Source organism: Papaver somniferum, chromosome 1, assembly GCF_003573695.1.
Source record: "Papaver somniferum cultivar HN1 chromosome 1, ASM357369v1, whole genome shotgun sequence".
NCBI lineage: Eukaryota > Viridiplantae > Streptophyta > Magnoliopsida > Ranunculales > Papaveraceae > Papaver > Papaver somniferum.
The window spans coordinates 70,776,228-70,798,652 of record NC_039358.1 but is presented as its reverse complement, the minus strand read 5'-3'; positions in this window follow the sequence as shown (position 1 = coordinate 70,798,652).

The window sequence follows — 22,425 nt, the reverse complement described above, 5'->3', positions numbered from 1 at the left end:
TTGAACCAAAAGGTTCCACAATATTTTCAGCAAAAACATGTTCTTCTAACATATCATTATCATCATAATCATCATCATGGTAACATGCATATTGATCCTCATTAAAAGTGGTGGTGTCCTTAGTCGATTCATGTTCCTCTAAATCAGGTTCATATTCAATATCATTTAGATGAATGGGACTGGACACTTCGTTGGGGACAACATGCATTTTCTCATGAATTTCCTCCTTTTGTAGTTGAAGCAAAATCTGATCTAACTTCGCCTGAATGCGTGACATAGTTCTATCAGAATTTTGCTCACCGAGTCTGAGAGCTTCTACGGTGGAGTCTAAATTCATGGGAGTACAAAATTCTTCATGTTCAAATTGTGGTGAATGGTACATGTGTGCATGGTCATTAGGGTTTACAAAATATTGATCACAACCTTCGAAAGGTTGATTATGGTCCCAATGACTACCAGCCTCACAATTTGTGGGCATTTCATAATTTGGATTTTCATGGTATCCCCTAGATTTCCTAAATTCATGCAAAACATAGCAATATTCATCAGGGTGGTCTAAACCACCACAAAAGGTACAAACATGCATATTAGGTTGGCTAGGTTGATACATGGGTGAATAGTTATACGGGTTTGCATATTGAGGCTCATGACCTTGAAAAGGTCCATAATTATAATCCCTATAACTACTGACATCATGGTCTGTGGGAGGCTCATAAGGTGAATCTTGCCCGTAAGCATCTCTAATAGTTTTATTCCCAGAGGCAGACCAAAATCCAGACATGTCTTTGTTTTATGAAATAATCACACAAATCACAAAAAAGTAAGGCCCAAGGGAGATGATAAAAATTTAATTTGGGAGCAATTTTGGTTTTTGAAATTAGGAGCAATTTTTTTTTTTTTTTTTTTTTATCCTAGCATAAATTAGCACAACCCATAAAAGAAAATGAAAACAACAATAATAATTACAAACCCATAAAAGAAAGAAAAAGAAAAATTATTACAAGCCCAAATAAAAAATAAAGAAAAACAAAAAAGAAATAAAGTAAAAATTATTACAAGACCAAAATAGAAACAAAATTATTACAAGCCCACAATTAAAATTTGGAAGCCCACAGGTTGGGTTCTCTTAATGGGTTTAGGCTTACCTTTGAAGCACAGCCCAGCTGTTCAGTTTGGTTGCAAAAGCCCAGTTGGGCTTTGGATCATCCTAAGCTTTGGCTTCAACACTCAAGGCCCAGATGGGCTTGGTTCAATTTCCTCTCCTTCTGCAGCTTACAGCCCAACAGCAAGGTTCTTCTAGCCCAGCAGCTAGGTAAGCAAAGTGTACCTACAGCCCACCAGCAGCTCTGGCAAGCAAGGCAACAACCAACAGCAGCACCAGTTACCTGCACACTTAAATGTGTGTGATCAATACACAAAGAACATGGGCAAAGTAAGCAAAGTTGAAGAACTGCAATGCAGTTGTGCAATTGCAGATGGAGAAAATGCTTACAGAATGCAGAATATAAAGTTGATGAGAACATGCAGTTTAAGAAGTTGCTGAAAACGACAATGCATAGCTATCATTACAAGAGCTAAGTTACAGGAAGAGATGAAGGCTGAGGCTACAGAGCAAGATGCTAAAGTGAATGAAATGCAGAATTAGTTTAAGATGACGATGGTATGCAGCTAGACTAAAAATTCAAGTTTAAGATATAGTGGTATGCAGTTATGAATTATGCTACAGGAATGGAATGCAATGCAATGCAAAAGAATGGCAACAATGAAGATTGAGCTAAAAATGCATATGTACAGGAGAGACTACACAGCAAGCTAGAAGAGCAAGTGAGCAGCAAATGAGCAAAGGGAAATAACTTGTAAGAGTGACAGCAAGAGTGACAGATGAAGATGCAAGAATGAGGTTATGTGCAAGATATGCAATGAAAGTGCAAATATGCAGTGACAATGAAAAGTATGCAGTAAAATGCAGAAAATAAGAGCAAAGATAAAGAGCAAACAGCAACAGCGCCGCTACCGAGTCCCCGGCAGCGGCGCCAAAAACTTGATAGCAAAAGGAATATGTCCTAAAACTACGTTTTATCCTAACCTGCAAGTGCACAGGATCTAAAGTAGAAATTTAATAAGCAGGGGTTTGTCCACAGGGACTTGGAGGGAGCTATTGTTGTTTTCCTAAATTTCCTAACTAATTTCCTAAACTAAGTGACAGTGGGAATGAAGGTGTGATTCTAGGGTTAAGATTTCCCCTTCACCTAGCTAGTTCACCTAGGTTAAGTTTTTGTCATATGGCTAGTTAACTAACCTTACAGCCTTAGCTAACCCCTAGTATTGGCTGTCTGTTTAAGGCACAGGCAATCACAGGTCAACTAGGCAGTGGATTACTAACTAATATAGCTGATTAACCCCTTAGAACCACCACTGACCCCTAGCATTAGTGGTCTTCTTACAGCACCACTAATCACAAGTCAGTTGGGCTTTTAGGAATCTAACTAGCCTAAGCGATTTTGAGTTCAACAAAAACTAACCTAATGGCTAACCATCATGGCTTAAGGGTCCTCTCACCCTAGTGGTGGATTTAGAACATAAATAACATTTGAAGATAACAATAGAATGAATTAGGCAGTAATTGAACTTGGAATTGAAAGTGAAACAAAGAACTGAACATAAAAAAACTACACAGTTGGGGAACTGGCTAGTCCAATTCTCCCAATTTTGACACTGGCTAGTCCAGCATGCCCTCTACAACACAACATACATCCTATTTATACCCAAATTTTTAGGGTTTACAATTTTCCCCCAAATTGGCAGTTGAGATTAGGGTTCGACTTTACCTAATTTGATGGCACAATCTCTCCCCCATGCGTCGACCCATTCTTCCTCTGACTCTCCTGCTCCATTCCCATGTGTCAATTGCTACTCTAGACTCGCCTAATCGATTGATTTTTCTTCTAGGGTTTCAGAGAAAGGTGAGAAGAAATATCAATCAAATAGGGGGCTAGAAAGAGGGGGTGATGATGGTAGTGATGGGTTTAGGTTTAGGGTTGGTTTGGTGGCGTAGGGAGTGGTGGTGGCGAGGTCAGAGCAGGTGGAGAAGATGGAGGTGGTTCTGCACAGGGTATGGAGGAGGAGAGGTCGATGGAAGAAGGGGAAGGGGATGTTTGGTAGGGGTATATGGCTCGGATGTTATGGTGTTGAGCGGTTTCAGCGAGGGAAGATGTTATGCGATCTGCGCCGTAGGATGAGAAGATGGTAGGTAGATCTGACGGCGATGCGGAGGCAAGCGATGAGCGACCGTCGGATGAAGGGATACAACGAAACGAACGGCACTTGGTGGAGTTAGGTACTGTAGTGTAAAGCGGAGATATCAAACTTTGATGCACAGCAAGGGAGCGACCGTAGGATGCTTCTGAGAACTGTTTTGACGGCTGAAAACGCAAGCGGATATGGATTTGGGTTTTAGGCTTTTTGGGTATAGAATATGGGTTTAAGAAATGAGTTTGGGCTTGGGAAATCTTGAGCCCACTTCTTCTTTAAGAACAAATCTTCCTTCTTGAGCCCATTTCTAGTCTTTTGGGTTTATGCGCACCATTCTTCGCGGCTTCCTTGCGTAATTTCTTCCGGCTTTTCACTACTTTTCTGCTCTTTTCGCTCCGCAATTCATCCAAACTTTATTTATTACCTAAAAATGCAAAATTAGTTAATAAAAATATTTATTCTTGAAAACAAAGAAAATACAGAATATGGGATAAAATGTAGAATTAATGCACAAAAGATGAGTTAAATGCCAACAAAAAGATATAGAAATATGTACTTTTTAGGACTCATCAGCAGCTTCTTACAACTTTAAGTTTAACCAAGAAGTAACTCGTGATTTTATTGCAAGAATGATTATCTTGCATGAAGTTCCTTTCTCATTTGTAGAGTACATTGGTTTTAGAAGTGTGTTGACTTCATTACAACCCAATATTAAACTCGTGAAGCGGAACGCTACGAAGTCAGATTGCATGAATATTTATCAAATGGAAAAGAAGCATTTGTACGAGATTTGTAGTAAGGTACAGAGTCGCATAAGCCTTACTACTGATATATGGACTTGTACTACTCAGAATACAGGTTATACGGCTTTGACGACTCATTATGGTTATGAAGAATGGAAAATTCAAAAGAGAATTTTATCTTTTAACATTATGGATGGAAAACACACTGGAGTTAACATTGCGAAGGTACTTATGGAGCAGTTGTACAAGTGGAATATAGATAGGAAAATAGCTTCAATTACGTTGGCTAATGCTTCAACCAACAAAGTAGTGGTAAGTGAAATTCTTGATCAACTAAAACCAGATAATGGATTACTTTTGGATGGAGCATTATTCCATGCTCGATGTCCTGCTCATGTAGTTTCCATTATTGTTGATCATGGGAAGCTAGCAAATTAAAGAAGAAATACAAAAAATTATAAATTCATTGAAATTTATTAGAGGTTCACCACAAAGACAACAAAAATTTCGAGAAGTTTTCTTGCAAGTAAATGCTCCTAATAAAAAGTTGATTCAAGACGTTGATACAAGGTGGAATTCTACCTATCTGATGCTTGAAACACACTTCTATTTCGGGAAGCATTTAACCGGTTTGCGAAGATTGAAACTGATTTTCTTAATGTTGCTCCAATGGGTGAAGACTGGAAGAATGCAAGCAGTCTTTCAATTTGCTTGAAGGTATTTTATGAAGTCAACGTTCTCTTTTCAGGTAAATCATACGTGACGGTTAATCGTTATTTTGATACTGCTTGTTCTTTGTTCTTAAAACTTCATGAGTGATGTGATTTTGATGATACATTAATCTCAAAAAAGAAGTTGTCGGAAGTCCCCAAAAGGTGTCGTAAGTAGGCCGGAAATCAACTCAGGTGACCGGAGAAGTCAATATTCGCCTGTCAAAGCTCAATCAACCGAATCAACTCGGGACTTCAAACTGAGACAGGAGGAGTCAGTCTGAGTTAACTTGGGACAAGCAGACCGAGTCAAGTGAGTCAGAGATAAGTCGTTTGTCAGGCTCGAAAAAGTGGGTTCTAAGCCAGTTGCGAAGGCCAAAACTAATGTTGCACCATCATTGCGCATAATTGCTTCTCAGGCTTCAGTTCCAGCTACATTGCACTCCACTGTAGACACACATCATCACTTCAATCAACATCAACTTAAATGCATCTTCTTGCAGTTCCAGTTTACTTCAACCTCAATCCTGCTAAAACTTGATTCAAGCACATTCATTCCCTTCCATTGCAGACAACCAATTCATCTATGCCTAGCCATTGCACCTATAACCTAAGCATTCATCTAGACAACATTTTAATCATGTATCTCTACCACCATTAACAGCAACTCTGCTCCGAGCCAATCAACACCATAATCCCATCCGAGATTACATTCCACCTTCATCTGCGGAAAAAACTATTTCACTTGCAAATCATTCTCAAATACCCATCTAAGTCTCCGCTGAAACCACCAGCTCAAGTCCACCTGCAATACTCAACTGCAGCATATAATCTTCTATCCATCAACTTATAACCAACTAGTCCACCTATTTGTTATTTCAGCTGCAACCAAGTTATATCATGCCTCAATCCATAACTCAATTTCATTGCAGCATCACCTGCAACTTCATGACCAACAACATCAACTAAGCCATCATCACTACTTTAAACCCATTTCAGTGAACACATCAACATCTCAAAATCAAATTATCTTCAACTCCAATCTCTCCCTGTAATTCATATCAGCTCAATGAGCTCAATTCTTCCTTCATCCCTGTATTACAGATATTCCATAATCTTCTCCTTGCACATTGCAAGTCACACTGTAACCACCATTTCCATCTGAACTTGTTGAACTGAACTGCAAACACCATCAAATGCATCTTCTCTGTAAACTCTTGAATCCACCTGACTTTTCTCTAACCATCTCATCTTCCTATCACCACCAGAATTCAGTTCAACAACCACTAAATTAAACCCATCTTGTTCATCTGAGCAACATTGCAATCTCAGTACCATCCTCACAATATGATCCATACCACAAATTTCAGTTCCGCCTTCAACTGCAGCTGCTCTTTCCAGTTCACCCCTGTCCTAATCATACATTTAACAACCATTTAACAGGTAGCCACACCAATTCCACCACCTGAACTGCAGTTTCAGTCTTTCCTTCGACAAACCAATCCCATCGGCAGAAAACCCATATTCTGCAGCTTCAAAAACATCATTTCCCATCGCAACTCAGCTCACAGGACTTGAGCTTCGATGCTATGTACAACATCATCTGCTTCTCACTACCGATTCTAATTTCAACTGCAGTAACTTCAATTCAGGTCCTTCTTAACCACCATTTGCAGTAGCATAACAACACCACCAATACTTCAGTTAAATCTCTGGCCAACAAAACCCATTAGAATCTTAATTCTTGGTAGCAGTTAACTCTTCATTCTTGGTAACAAAACCTTCAAATCGAAAATAGTAGCAGTTAGTCATTCCTAACTCGAACTGATCAAGCCCTAATATCTAGATCCACATCAAACCGTCAATTTTTTTGTTTCAAATTCAATCAAACCCCATTTCGAGCATTTCCTAGAAAACCTATATCAACTCTATCACCAATTCTTCTTCTCAGATTAAATTCTTCATTTGCAGCAAATTACAAACTTAACTCTACTATTCTCATTGTTTTGATAGAAACAAGTGCCATCCCTACTCCTTCTCGATATGATTTTATTCATCTGCAACTCCTCTCTTCAATTCCTCCGACTGAGATTTCATCAACTCTATCTTACAGCAGCCGCCAGAACAGGAGAAGACGGAATGATTTGGAAATGAACTTCTCTCGAACTGAACTAGGTCAAAATGTATGTGACGGTTATTTCCACCCATAAGTGGAAATGAACCACCAAGTACATCCCTTTATCCTCCATTCTGCTCCCAATAGTATCTGCCTGTGAAATGATGACTTTGCCATTCTCGCTCCACATGAAAGCTTTCTTCTTGTTTTATATTCTTCCACGACATCCGTCTCTTACTTTTCAGATGCACTTCTTTTGTTCAATTTATACATCACTAAAGTTGTCATGCTTTTCAGACATAAATTTGCATTAGTAAAGCTGACATACTTTTTAAGATAAAGATGAAGAAATAAAAGCAAATAATGAGACATAATTCTCCTTGCCCTTTTAAGTGACATTTCTTCTTCTTTTGTTCCAAATAACTCCAAAGTACCTAAACAATCAAAAGCAAACATAAGATACATAATTTACAAGAAAACTAGCAAAGAAAGCATAAACAATAGATATAAAATCAAGGTGTTTTAGACATCTATCACTTTCGTAAATTTGTATGTCAGCCGACCGGATGCTGAGAGCAACCCTAGCCTTTTGTATGTATATCATCTGACCGAACGCGCAGAGCAACCCGTATCCTTTTGTATTTGTATTATCCGACCAGATGCGCAGAGCAATCTTGTAGCCTTTTGTATGTATGTCACCCGACCCGATGCGCAGAGAAACCCATATACTTTTGTAAACTTGTCAGCCGATCGGATGCGCGGAGCAACCCGTGACTTTTTGTAAATTTAAATGTCATTCGACCAGATGCGCAGATCAACCAGTAGACTTTTGTAAAATTTTCAGCAGATCGGATGCGCGGAGAAACCTGTGACCTTTTGTAAATTTGTATGTCAGCTGACCGGATGCGCTATGTAATCCATTGTTTTTTATAGACTTCTCAGCCGATCGGATGCGCGGAGAAACCCATGACCAATTTTGTAAAATCGTCAGCCGACCGAATCCGCAGAGTGACCCGCGCGTAGCCTTTTGTTTTTTTTATTATCCGAACAGATGCGCAGAGCAATCCTATAGCGTTTTATGTATATGTCATCCGACCGAATATGCGGAGCAACCCGTAGCCTTTTGTAAACTTGTCAGCTGATCGGATGTGCAAAGCAACTTATGACCTTTTATAAATTTGTATGTTAGCCGACCGGATGCGTAGAGCAACCCATATCCTTTTTGTTAGAGAATAGATCGGTCAACCTCGCATGCGTTGCTATATCAAGCATGTTTGTCAATGTTAGTGATCAAAACTATAAAGTCTTGATTTCTAGCCTATTAGCTAAGTCTCGGACTAGGATAGGAAAAGTGTATTTGATCTCAAGGACTTCATGGTGATTCAACGACAACGACGAAGATCTACACCAAGGAACCGTGAAACTTCATCAACAAAAAGGTATGTGAAGACTTGAACTTATCTATCACTCGAAAGTCTATCTATTCTTCTCCTACTTCTTATGAGACAAAAGTCGTATGCTATATAGACTAGATCATATACACTTGATATTTTGAGCTGAGTATTAATTGCTTATCTTTTACTCGAAATATTGTGTTGGTAAAGCGTTTCGCTTTGATCAGATTTATCTTCACCTAGTGACGAAAGTCATGAAAGTTTCAATCACTTTGGAAATTGCTCTAATGAGAAAGGTTTGTTGTTCTTCACGACTGAATATCGCCCTCTGAGAATGTTTCAATGATTTAAATGAGAGTTTAAATTACATAACCATGTATTCCTTGAACCGAAGTTTTCGAACAAGTCTGCGAACCCAGTCCGCAGACTCAGTCCGTGAACTGACGAAAGTTCTCGACTAAGAATTTCTGCTGGGATTTCCAAAACTCGTTTGTGTGCTAAGTCCGCGAACTGGGCGGAAGTTCTCGACCCGAGAATTTCTGCCGAGTTTGGAAAACTCAACCGATTAACTTAAGTCCGCGAACTTGTTTGTGAGCTTAAGAGGTTATGATCTAAAGATGTGCTCTGAACATGAAACATTAATTATTAAGGAATGATTTATGCAAACCTTGGCTATAATGTTCATGAGACGATTCTAATCGAATCGAATCATCTTTGTTTCAATTGTGTCTTGTGTAGTTACATAATATCTCATAGCAATTGAACAACTCTTAACTAGTTCATTTGAGTCAATTGAACTAGTTATGGTGAAGAAGAACATGATTAATATGAGATGCTCATATGGTTGACCTTTTGGGTTATCATGTTGAACCAACATACGTGTACTCGTTTGGGCATGGTTTTTCTCAAACCCGGTAAACGTGTACCCGAGTGTGTATGACAAACTATGTATTTCGATCTAACGGTTGAGAGATATTGGCTTGAATCTAAATCAGGTTTTCATCTAACGGTGAATAGAGTTTGCTTTGTACCTAAGGCAAAACCCTGTTTTGAAGGCTATATAAAGGAGGCTTCTAGCATTGAGAAAACCTAATCCCCACACGTTTGTGTGCTACTAGTTCTATCGCTAGAGTCGATCTCCATTAACTCTTGAGTTTCTTCTCTAAACTCGAGTTAACGACTTAAAGACTTCATTGGGATTGTGAAGCCAGACCCATACTACTTTTATCGTAGTTGTGTGATCTGATCTTGCATCTTCTATCGTCCGAGTACAATTGATTGATTGGCTTGAGATCGTGAGAGTTCTCCGATAGGCAAGATAAAGAAGTCACAAACATCTTCGTCTCACTATTTGTGATTCCTCGACAATCCGCTTGTGTAGTCAGGAAGGATTGTAGAGAGGTGATTGATTAATGAACAAAATTGAATTGATAAGAAATGGCTGAAAGACAACGAATTGAATTGATAAGAAATGAACAAAATAATGGAGGGGAAAATGAAAGGCATCATCATTTGCGAATTCAAGATAGAGATGAGGAAGAGAATCACAGAAGAAGACGAGATGAGGATAATGAAGAAGAGATGCAAAATTTCGCGAGAGAAGATAGACGTGAACGCAGAAGAAGAGAAGAAAAATTAAAAAGACCAATGGATCAAGATTCAGGTGTAAATAAACAAATCTTGAAGGAATTAGAATAAATGAGAGGAATGCTAAATAACAGAGGAGAAGTAGGTAGAAGACAATTGGATGAAGCAATAGAAGAAGCTGCGAAAACTCCATTTACAAGGGAAGTACAATTAGGAGGAATACCACCGAAATGCAATTTGCCCGCATTAACCAGCATTTTTGATGGAACAACTTGTGCAATTCAGCACATTAAAGCCTATGTGAGGTGCATGTTACAATGAGAAAATCATGATGCGGTATTGTGCAAATATTTCGCATCCATCTTAACAGAAGAAGCGTTAAAATGGTTTGAAGGTTTACCAAAGAATACAATAACCTCTTTCAATCATTTGCAGACTACATTCTTGGGGGCATATATAAGTAATAATTCCTCACGACCTGGTATAGAAGATGTCTTTGGATTAAAACAAAGGATTGGCGAAAGTTTGAAATACTTGACTAAAAGATGGAGAACTATGTGTGCGAAATGGCTGGCCGTGTAGATGAGAGATATCTCATATTATCATTTATCAATGCTATGTTTGCAACAAACCTATTGTATGCCCAAATTTTCAGAGTCAAGAATACGATTACAATGACTGAATTGCGAGAACTTAAAGAAGAATACATTGCTCTACAGGAAAGGAAAAATGAAATGGAATCATATCCAGTTGCGAACACCAGCTCACAAACAGCGAATGCAAGCTTATTACCCAAGCTAATAAACACAGTGGCGAATACTTCACAAGTACATCAAGAGAAGGTGACAAGTAACAATCAGCAGAAATTGGTAGCTATGGGAGCCGAGATCAAGAAGAGTATGAGAGAGAAATAAATTTCTACAATCGTGGAGGAAATTACAAGATTCAAAGGCTCGATCAGCCACAAGAAACTTATGGAGGTCAAAGACAAAGCTATAATAAAGGACAAGGAAGTCACAAGATAATATGGGAAGAAATCAAGATGCCACCTCTAAATGCAAGTGTGGATAAGATATGGGAATCTATAATCTTGATGGAAAATATACCAACACCATGGAACATGGGAACGGAACCACCTCCAAACCACATGAGTCATGAATTTTGTTCTTATGATCATTTTCATGGACATACCACAAATGATTGTAGAAATGTAAAAAGAATTATTTTGAGAATGATAGATCAAGGAAAACTAAACGACTTTCTAGTAGGGCATCCGCAATCTCAACAATTACCACCACCACCAGAACATCACAAAGTGAATACGATGAAAAAGAAGGAAACATTCTTCATAGAAGTTGGTGCAAAAGAAAAAAATCTATTCTGTCACTCTATCGTACATTCATATAAAAAAATTGAAGATTTTCATGATAATGTTTTGAGTAGAGCGTTCGCAAGAGATAATGATGGAAGAGAAATTATGAATATTGTGAAAATCTCGCCATTAGAGGAATGGCAGAAACAGATCATTTCTTTTACTGCAGAAGAAATTCCCGAAGGAGAAGAGGTGCATGACAATCCATTGGTAATAAAATTAGAAATTAATCCAAAACCGAAAGAAGATGAGGATGATGAAGCTGAAGATTCATGGTAAATCAATAGAATTCTAGTCGATAATGTAAGCTCTGTGAACATATTATTTTATCATACTTATAAAACCATGGGTGGAAGAGATGATGATCTTATACCATCAACATATAAGATATATGGTTTTAATGGTACTGCTAACAAGCCTAAAGGAGAGGTTACTATGCGAATTCCATTGAAGGGAATATCTTCTGAAATCTCATTTTGTGTCGTTGATGTAGAATCACCCTACAATGCGTTAATTGGTCGACCTTGGCTACATGGGATTATAGGTGTAGCTTCAACTTTCCACCAATGCATCAAATTCCCTCACCCCAATGGTGTAGGAATCATAAAGGGAGATTGGGTCGAAGGAAAGAGATGTTACGAAACTGAGATAGAATCTTGCGAAGGAAGAGCAAACAAGAAGGAAAACTGGCGACAAAAAATCAAAGATGTACAAAGAAGTGAAAGTTTGATGGTGGATACAATCGAAAGGAAAGGAGAAGAGATGTTGCGAAATTAATGCTAGCTCAGAATAAAAATGATGAACATACCACTACCAAAGAAGCAGTAGCAGAAAATAATAAAGAAGCAGAGGATGGCAAAGGTAATAAAAACAAGAAATGTATGAATGATTAAGTTTATGCGATACTCCCGCAATAAGTAAAATTCTCAACAATACATTTGGTTAAACAACAAAATTGAGATTGCGAAATTCAGATATAATATAATGATTTGCGAGACTCTCGCAGAGATAATGAATTTTACAGAAAATAATCAGAGAAGAATGACAAAAGAGAAAGAGGCGAACCTTTATGGCGTACACCCTAGTTCGCGAATACAATTTCGCAAGAGGCAAATGTAAGACCTAAAGTACGTCATATAAGGGGGTACCTGTTGCATGGATCAGGGAAAGGCTACACCACCCCCGAAACCTGAGTCATGGAGATTTGAGGTCAATAAAGCCCATCCGGGAGAGGCACCTTGGATTCTCATCGTAAGCATATGACTTGGGTTGGGCGACTAAGGTAATAAGGACTCTCCCAAGGAGTGCAGATCTGATCAAGGCGCTGAGGTACACGGTTGAGTCAAGAGTGCCAGGGACGTTTGAAGCGTACCTTGCCATTTTTGACAAGTCTTGGCTCATACTGCACTCGACCTGAAGAAAACCCCACTTAGGGTGCAGTCTCGTAACCATAAGCTCTATAGGTAAAAGGGATAAGAGGCTGCGAAAACAACTGGTTGTTGTTAAGACTGGATGGGAGGAGCTAACCTTGTATGGTAGAAGTACGCCTCCTTGAAGGGGCAACCAGGGGGAGATAAGGGCGGCACCCTCCATTAGGGAGTTGATAAGTGTCTTAAGACGCAAATGTCATGAGACTTTTTATTCGCAAGGATATTAAGGCTTGTCATATTTGTGCAACAATCCTGAAGAGGCAATAATACAAAAGAAAAGATAAGACGAGATCAATGGGTTTTCGCATGAAAGTGCGAAGACGTCTGCGATTTCGTCGCAAGACGGCAATGTCATGGGGCTTTATTTTCGCAAGAATATTTAGGCCTGTCATATTGTCGCAACATTCCTGAAGAGGCCATAATACAAAAGAAAAAGTTAAGGCAAGATCAATGGGTTTTTGCATGAAAGTGCAAGGACGTCCTGCGATTTTGTCGCAATGACAAGAGGTGGCATAATAAGACCTTTAATTAGGAAGGCAAAATAAGACCACACAGGAATGAGATTTTGAAAAGAAACAAAATTCACTTCGCACAGATTGCGAAGTTATACAATAAGAATTTTTTATGAAATCTCTCATTTGGATTCAAATAACAGAGGCAAGTATGGGAATGTATGAAATTAGAAAATGTTATTTGCTCTCCATATGATAGATTTACTCAAAGATTCAAGAATTAATGATTATATTGATTAACTGTATTGCAAAGAAGAATTGTTTTAATTAATGCAGGTCAAAATGAAAGAAACACAAATATACAGAAAGAAGAAATAAATGTACAAGTATTACAAAGAATCAAAGAAAGAATAAGACTACTTCTTGGTTAATCCTCATCTTCATTAGACTTATTCCCTTCTTCGTCTGCGTCAGAATCTTCATCACCATCAGATTACTATCAGATTCTTCATCGTCAGCTTCGCTATCAGAGATAATCAAACTGGGAGTATTCTGTGGGATTTCTTCTAAAAGACAAGGATAATCAGAATGTGGGATATTATGATCATCACAAACCATTTGGATAGTTTGATTGCGAAAATGCATAGCATCATTCTTAAAATTCGCAACAGTGATCTGATTTGATTCTTTAATCTAGAATACTTGTCGTTGCGAGAAGAAAGATTCTTTGCGAGTTCCTCCTTTTCAGCTTCGAGTTCCCAATCTTTTCACGATATTATTTTCAGAATCTGCGAGCAAAAGACAATCAATTATTAACTTGATGAGAATTCATAAGAAGCAAAAATTAGTAAAGAAGAGCAGTTAGTAACCTTCTCTGTCAGAAATCATATCTCTAATCAAGGTGTATGCTCAACTTGGAGACTAACATTTACACCTAAGTCTTTTCTAGCATCATCTAAGATTTTCGCAGCCCAAACAAATTCATCCTCACTACTTATAAGAAGACGAGAACGAATTTGATTTTCCCTTTCGCAGAGTTCGATATTCTTGCGGTTAGCTTCATCTCGTTCAAGTTGAACTTCAAGAAGAGCCTCTTGGAACTTCGCCAGAGCCTTGGCACCTTGATCAGAGATGCGATCCTTATCATCTATGAGACCACTAATTTTGGTTCTTAACTCATTGGTTTTCTCTTTAGAATCAAGAAAGAGACGCTTAAATCGGTTGGCTAAGCCTAAACTAGATCTATGATCAATTTCTAAGAGGCGAAATTTAGATCTAAGCTCATTTAGAGAAAGAGAAGAAATTCTATCATTTGAGAAGCTATTTAAGGAATTGTTAAGACGTTCAAGAAGGGTATCATTATCCAAGGCATTAGGAAATGAACGAAGAAGGGTAGCTTCATCAGAAAGACCATAAATGTCTGCAAAAAGGATTTTAAATAAGATAAAACAACAGATGAATGAATAAAGAGAAAAGAGAAAAGTAACATACCGTAAAGCTGATTATTAGCTTGCTGAAGACTAGAAATTTTGTTCTTATACGAGGAAGAATCAATTTCTAATTGTCTATTTTTCTCGCGAAGACCTTTAACTTCAGCTTCCAATTCTTCATTCTTTTGCGAAATTGAAGATTCTTCTTTTCAAGATTTTCGTCTTCTCTCTAGATCTGAGGCAACAGCAAAAGAAGCTTTTCCAGCCTGCGAAAAATATAAAAAATATTAATATAGAAAGAAATTTTGAGTTATAACAATGAAGAAGTAAAAGGAAAAATATACCAGACTATTGAGAGAATGCAAGAAGTCGGGAGTCACTGATCTAGAAACTCCACGAAGAGAGCTATCACCATCCAGTAAAGGACATCGCAAAGGGTAGCGAGAGCTTTGCAGGTATTGCGAATTGGCTATCTCCCATTCCTTGTAGAGAATCAGAAAAGAGGCCAGAAAGCTTAGCCATAGAAGATTCAGGTGGAGAATCTTCACTTGCAGCAATATCATCGTTGTCCTCATCACCCTTGTCACTTTCAGAATTTTCGTAGGAGGAATTTGAAGGGAAGAAGAACGAACTTTCCTTTTCTTTGGAGGAGGACCAGTTGATTTTTCCCTGCGAAGAGCACCTTTACCTTTATCACCAATCTTCGCAACATCAGCAGATTCTTCTACTTCAGCAATAATCTTCACACACAGATAGAAATAAGAAATGGAAGCATGGAAGTAACAGTACTATTTAAAATCATAAAGAAAATTTCTTACCTCATCTGTGTATGAGCGAAGAGCTAACAGAGTACTAGATTTCCCAGTCCTGTTATAACTATCTTTCATTTTTGGATCTGCGGAATGTCGCAAGAGTTAGCGAACAGAATAGTAAAAATCAATAAAGAAATATAAAATGAGTTAAAGGGGAGAAACATACCTCTTTCTCCTTCTCGGCCAAGAGAAAACCCAAGGTTGATAGCAGCGAGATTCGCAGGAAGAAATTTGACCCAGCAATGTAGGGTCCTTTAGCATTAAAGGAAAAACACACCATTTATCATTTGGATTGGCGAGGAGTTGTGTTTTTACCAGAATGCCAGTCAATATCTTGCATAAGAATTTTGGCTTCATCAATGTTATCTTTCCTTTTAAGCGAATACCCCAGCGAGTATTCTCTTTCTTCATGGAGATAAGTTCATAGTTCTCAAAGAAATTCGCACTGTATACTTCTCAGCAACTATCTCTAGGTTTGCGAATTTAGGATCCCTAAGTTCTTTGGAGTAAGAGATCCTCTACCAGCCACGATTAGCGAACTCTAGCATCAGACGGATGCAGTCCCCACTCAGTTGGAAGATGGCTCGCGAAAATCCCGAATGAGCGAGAATTTCATAAAATAAAGGAAGATCTGGGTTATAAAGAGGAATAGGGAGACCTGCGAGAATCTGACCTAGCGAAATTATGATTGATTGATCATCACAATATTGATCAGAGAAAAGCTTGACAGAAAGAATTGATTTGGCATTCTCACCAGGAATGGTGGAGAGTTGAAACCTTTATCAGCAAGATCTTTTTGGACATCTTGTAAATTCTTCTCATATCTATGACCACTTGGAGCCATGTTTGAATATAGAGTATGGGAATGTATGAAAGTAAAAGGATTGAAGGAAGAAAAAATTACAGCAGCAGAATTTGCAGAAGAATAACAGAGTTGCAGAGATGAGAGAATAAAAATAGAAGAGAAAGTAAAAAGAAAAGTGGAAAAAGGGGGAGAAGAGTATATAAAAGTTTTTTACTCGAAGAAATAAACACCATTAAGACGAAAGACGTGAGCGGTTGAAAAAGCGGTTACAGAAGACGTGTCAAGAAATAAATGGAAGAGAGAGTACGTGTGATAAATGTAGAATATGAAAAGAGAACAGCTGGCATTTCTCACATCATTCTCTACTTTGCAGAGAAGATATGAGAAGAGGCAAGATGTAGGATCAAATCTCGCAACAATAATGTTTCAGCGAAATTATCAACACAGCACAATAACAGAACATTTCAGAAAATATAAAAAACGACGTCAGCTAGGATCATGAGAAAGATGTGATAGTCCTTGCGAAAATTAGAGAGCTTGCGAAATTAACATTTGTAAGGTTGCGAGAATGTCGCAAACCATATCCGAAAATAAAGGACAGATTAGCTGTCATCCACTATGTATTTCCTATAAATAGTCGTTCGAGTTGTAAAAGAGAGGGAGAGATCTTTTTGAGTAAGAAACAAGTAAATAGGAGAGAGAAAGTTAGAGCAGAGATCATTCTTGATTTCTTCTATTTTCTTGTAAGAACATTCAAAGATTAATCAATAAAATTAAGAATATAAACCTAAAATGAGTTGATTAATAATGAAATCACATGAACAGTGTAGTGTAGGATTTCCTGCAACTACAAACGCCTCACCAGGTGTAAAAAAAACCGCAGGAAAAGGTCTGATAAACTGGTTAATCTTCAAAAGAGATTGGAAGAACAAATTCGGATCTATTCTGGTCTTGTTGCAGAAATTGCAACTCTTAAAGATTTGATATCTAGTAAGAATCTCTCGTTGAATCTGAGAGAATCCAGTTGTTCCTTTCTAAAGAATTGTCATCTTTAAGATAATGCTCAATGTTCATTTGTTGAGAAAACTGATGTGACTAGGAATCATTCAAACAAATGCCAAGGGTTTGGTTTTTATGGATGCTTATCTGATCATCCTCGACGACCCTGTACGTCATCTTTAAAGAGTCTGAAGGCTGCAAGTAATCCTTGTAAGAATACTGTGCAACCTTATTTTACTCAAAAGGGACGTACAATACTATCAGGAAATTTTGTACAGAAAAGTACCGATGGTATAGGAAGTCTTACTTCTTGTCCTACTTCCTCTCTTCGATGGTGTAGTGACAGTTGTTGTGGGCCTTTTCTACATGTGTTAGGCGATTCCTCCTTGTGTGTATCTTCTATCGTCTCCAAACGTGAAAAAGACTCTACAACCAAGACAGAAGGACATCTGTTAATTGGTTGCTATTCGGCTCATTCAGAACTAGGAAACATTGATGTAACTCTGAGCAACTTCTCTTGGAAAAAATCAATGAATGATGAGTTAGATCAACTTCATAGACAAGTTGTGTGGAATCTTGTTTCGTGCATGTCCAAAGTCTATAATATTGGTTCTGAATGTGTGTCCAGGAATAAGGGAGATTATTTAGACAGTTTCAGAGAAAATCTCAGGATCATTCCTCATGGACATTCACATGTTAAAAAAGTTGAGTTTAAAGAGACACATGTTACTACAAGTCTTTCCGTGTTCTTTCAACATTGTTCCAGGTCCTATGTGATGAGTTCTTCCAGAAACAAAAAAAGAATAATTTCCACTCATGAATCTGACCCTAGAAAGCCACTATGGGATAAACAAGGGAAGCTCTTTGGTCCCATTGGTTCTACCTAACACTAGACGTTTGCATCCCCATATTTGTCTTGAGGAATTAGGGGATTTGCGTCTTTTGGCTCAAGAAGTGTATTTTTGGTAATATTTGTTGTATATATATATAATCTTAAATAACTAAGAAATACAAAAGCTTTTGTTTGTCCAGGGTTTCTGTCGTCCGCGAACGGTGCGTCTCAAGTCGTCCTTTCTATGTCACCGGTTACTAGATGCAGCACAAGCAGGAATACAACTCTTCCAGCTAATGTTCGTGGATGCTCTGGAATCTCCTCCAAAAGTTTGAAGAAAGTGAAGACTATGAAGAATGGTAAAAATCCTTCCTTAAACTGGTTCTTGTCTTCTTATCAAGGTGATGAATGTTTCAGGAATCTGGTAAAAGAATTCATCTGCAAAAGAAACAGCTTAAAATCTCGGATTTCTGCATCCTTAGATGATATTGTTCACTATGAACGAATGTTGTCTCAATCTACAAACACTGGTCAAAACCTAGAAAAGGAACTTAGCAAGTTGACAGTGTTCTCAAAAGATTTGGAGGAGTTAAATGATCCCTTTGTCAAAGAACTTTTCAATAACGAGAAGGAGCTCTCTGAAGAATTTTTGGAAAAGCTCATTAATAAATAATATGTCTTCTTTTTGGATTAGTTGGAAGAATAACTAGTGTTCTGAATAGCGATGATTATGACTACACATAGCTTTTTTTTTTTTCATCTTCTTGTGCTTATTTTTTAGGTTTATTGTTTTTAAATTATAAAAATATTTGGAGGAGGATGATTATTGCAGTATTTTCTTGGTTTTTTACATTGCAATATTTTTATCGGATATGTATTGTTTGCGTCTGTAAACTTGAAGGTCCCATATTGCGGTCAAAAGTAAAGTCGTTCATGAATTGGTATTCGTATTGATGAAAGGACGAATGGACTTTTGACATATACAAAGTTATGCCTATGCAATCATGTATTCGATGGAAAATAGGATTAAATCTTTTGTGTGACAAGGATAAAGTCTATTATGTTGTTATGCATATAATGATGCAAAGATAGAATAGATCCTTGTATGTTATCCACGGTATTGATCTTCATTGATCCGTCTTGCTATGTTTTACCATGAAGGCTCCATTGTGTGTCTTATGTTGAGCACCTTACAACTAAGTCGATTAACCTTGGCTTTGTTGGTTGTTCCGTAAGACGCTATATGTTGAGCATTATGAACTAAATTAATCATCCTTGGTTATTTTGTTTGTACCTCATAAGTTTCTTTCTTATGTCGAGTACATGTACGGTTAAGATGGTCATGTTCCATGATAATCTTATTCGGGGTTCCATAATCTCTTTTATGTTGAACCCAAAATAATTAAATTGATTACCTCGGTGATTAGTTTGGTTGTTTGAATTCCAATTGAATTAATTATAGGTTCTCTTGTAATTAATCTAGTTGAGTTTTCATATATTCCAAAAGCTTTTGTGTTGAGTATATGAACGGCTATACTAATCATGCTCTATTGGTTATTGTAGTCATATATTCCGTAAGGTTTTCCTTATGTCGAGTATCCATATATTCCGTAAGGTTCTCCTTATGTTGAGTATTTGATCATATATTCCATAAGGTTCTCCTTATGTTGAGTATTTGATCATATATTCCGTAAGGTTCTCCTTATGTTGAGTATTTGAACGGTTAAGTTATTCACATACATATGATCAACTTGGTCGTAGCTCCGTAGGTATACTTATGTTGAACACTTGCAATTAAATTGATCACTTTTGTGGTTTTGATTTAATTGCGTTTTCAATTAAAATATTTATGGGTTTACTTGTGAGTATTTTGGTTGAGTTTTGGATATAGAAAATCATTCGCGTGGTTTTTGGTGTCCAATTAAAAATCCTTCTTTTCTTTCGAAATTAAGGTCGCTCATGTTGTTCTTTCGGGGATGACATCAAATGGGGGAGAGTTCTTTTGAACTTGTGCTTAATGGTAATATCTTGCGGGGAGTGTAGCTGTGGAATTTTATAGGGGTTATCTTGCGTCTTAAAACTCCTTGATGAATGCTGTTAGCTTCGGCTATAAGATTGCATCTAAATTAAGATGATAAGTTGTCTTTCTTTTGGCAATGAAATGTCTCTTGTGGAAATTTCATTATGAAACCAATTTTGTTGACAAAAAGGGGGAGAAATATTGTAGGTCACACTACAAATACATATGGTTTTCGGATCATTGTGTAAAGGGGTGTGGTTTCCATGATCGAGATGGAGTATTGACTAAGGGGGAGTGATACATATCACCATAGTATTATTGTTAAAGTCGTGATGCAATTGGACTTTGATGTTCATAATAATACTATGATACTGTATAATAATGATCGATAATCTCGCTTTCTCTCATTGTTATAGCTACGGATCTTCAACAACGGTGATACTAAACTTACAACCTTTGGGATCATTGGAGTACTTGGAAGGACGAAGATTTCAAGGAACGTTGAAGATTGGACTATGCAATAGGAGCCACTAAAGTTTATCTTTTTTGTATTCCATATGTATTAATAGTTTTGTCACTAAAATTGACAAAGGGGGAGATTGTTAGAGCATACCTAGGTCAACCTCGCATGCGTTGCTATATCAAGCATGTTTGTCAATGTTAGTGATCAAAACTATAAAGTCTTGATTTCTAGCCTATTAGCTAAGTCTCGGACTAGGATAAGAATAGTGTAGTTGAGCTCAAGGACTTCATGGTGATTCAACGGCAACAACGAAGATCTACACCAAGGAACCGTGGAACTTCATCAACAAAAAGGTATGTGAACACTTGAACTTATCTATCACTCGAAAGTCTATCTATTCTTCTCCTACTTATTATGAGACAAAAGTCGTATGCTATATAGACTAGATCATATACACTTGATATTTCGAGCTGAGTATTCGTTGCTTATATTTTACTCGAAATCATGTGTTGGTAAAGCATTTCTATTTGATCAGGTTTATCTTCACCTAGTGACGAAAGTCATGAAAGTTTCAATCACCTTGAGAATTGCTCTGACGAGAAAGGTTTGTTGTTCTTCACGACTGAATATCGCCCTCTGAGAATGTTACAATGATTGAAATGAGAGTTTAGATTATATAACCATGTATTCCTTGAACCGAAGTTTTTCGAACTTTGTTGATCAAGAGAAATCGGTAGGATTGTGGAATTGGCTTGCCAAGTCCGCGAACTGACGGAAGTTCTCAACCGAAATTTTTTGCTGGGATTTATAAAACTCGTTTGTGTGCTAAGTATGCGAACTCAGTCCGCGAACTGGCGGAAGTTCTCGACCCGAGAATTTCTGCTGAGTTTGAAAAACTCAACCGATTAACTTAATTCCGCGAACTTGTTTGTGAACTTAAGAGGTTATGATCTAAAGATGTGCTCTGAACATGAAACATTAATTATTAAGGAATGCTTTATGCAAACCGTGGCTATAATGTTCATGAGCCGATTCTAATCGAATCGAATCATCTTTGTTTCAATTGTGTCTTAAGTAGTTACATAAGACCTCATAGCAATTGAACAACTCTTAACTAGTTCATTTGAGTCAATTGAACTAGTTATGGTGAAGAATAACATGATTAATATGAGATGCTCATATGGTTGACCTTTTGGGTTATCATGTTGAACCAACATACGTGTACTCGTTTGGGCATGGTTTTCTCAAGTCCAGTAAACATGTACCCGAGTGTGTGTGACAAGCTATGTCTTTCGATCTAATGGTTGAGATATATTGGCTTGAATCTAAATCAGGTTTTCATCTAACGGTGGATAGAGTTTGCTTTGTACCTAAGGCAAAACCCTGATTTGAAAGGCTAAATATAGGAGACATCTAGCATTGAGCAAACCTAATCCCCACACGTCTGTGTGCTACTAGTGCGCTCGCTAGAGTCGATCTCCATTAACTCTTGAGTTTTTTCTCTAAACTCGAGTTAATAACTTAAAGACTTCATTGGGATTGTGAAGCCAGACCGATACTACTTTTATCGTAGTTGTGTGATCTGATCTTGCATCTTCTATCGTACGAGTACAATCGATTGATTGGCTTGAGATCGTGAGAGTTCTCCGATAGGAAAGATAAAGAAGTCACAAACATCTTCGTCTCACTGTTTGTGATTCCTCGACAATCCGCTTGTGTAGTCAGGAAGGATTTTAGAGAGGTGATTGATTAATCTAGGCTGTTCTTCAGGAATATAAGTCCGGATTATCAATTGGTTCATGTTACCTTGATTTTATATCTAAAGACGGAACAAAACCTTGTTTATCTGTGGGAGACAGATTTATCCTTTTGATAGACTTTTCTGTGTGAGACAGATTCGTTTATTATCAAGTCTGTGATTTGGGTTGCAACAACTCTTTGTTGTGGGTGAGATCAGCAAAGGGAATCAAGTACGCAGTATCCTGCTGGGATCAGAGGCGTAGGAGTA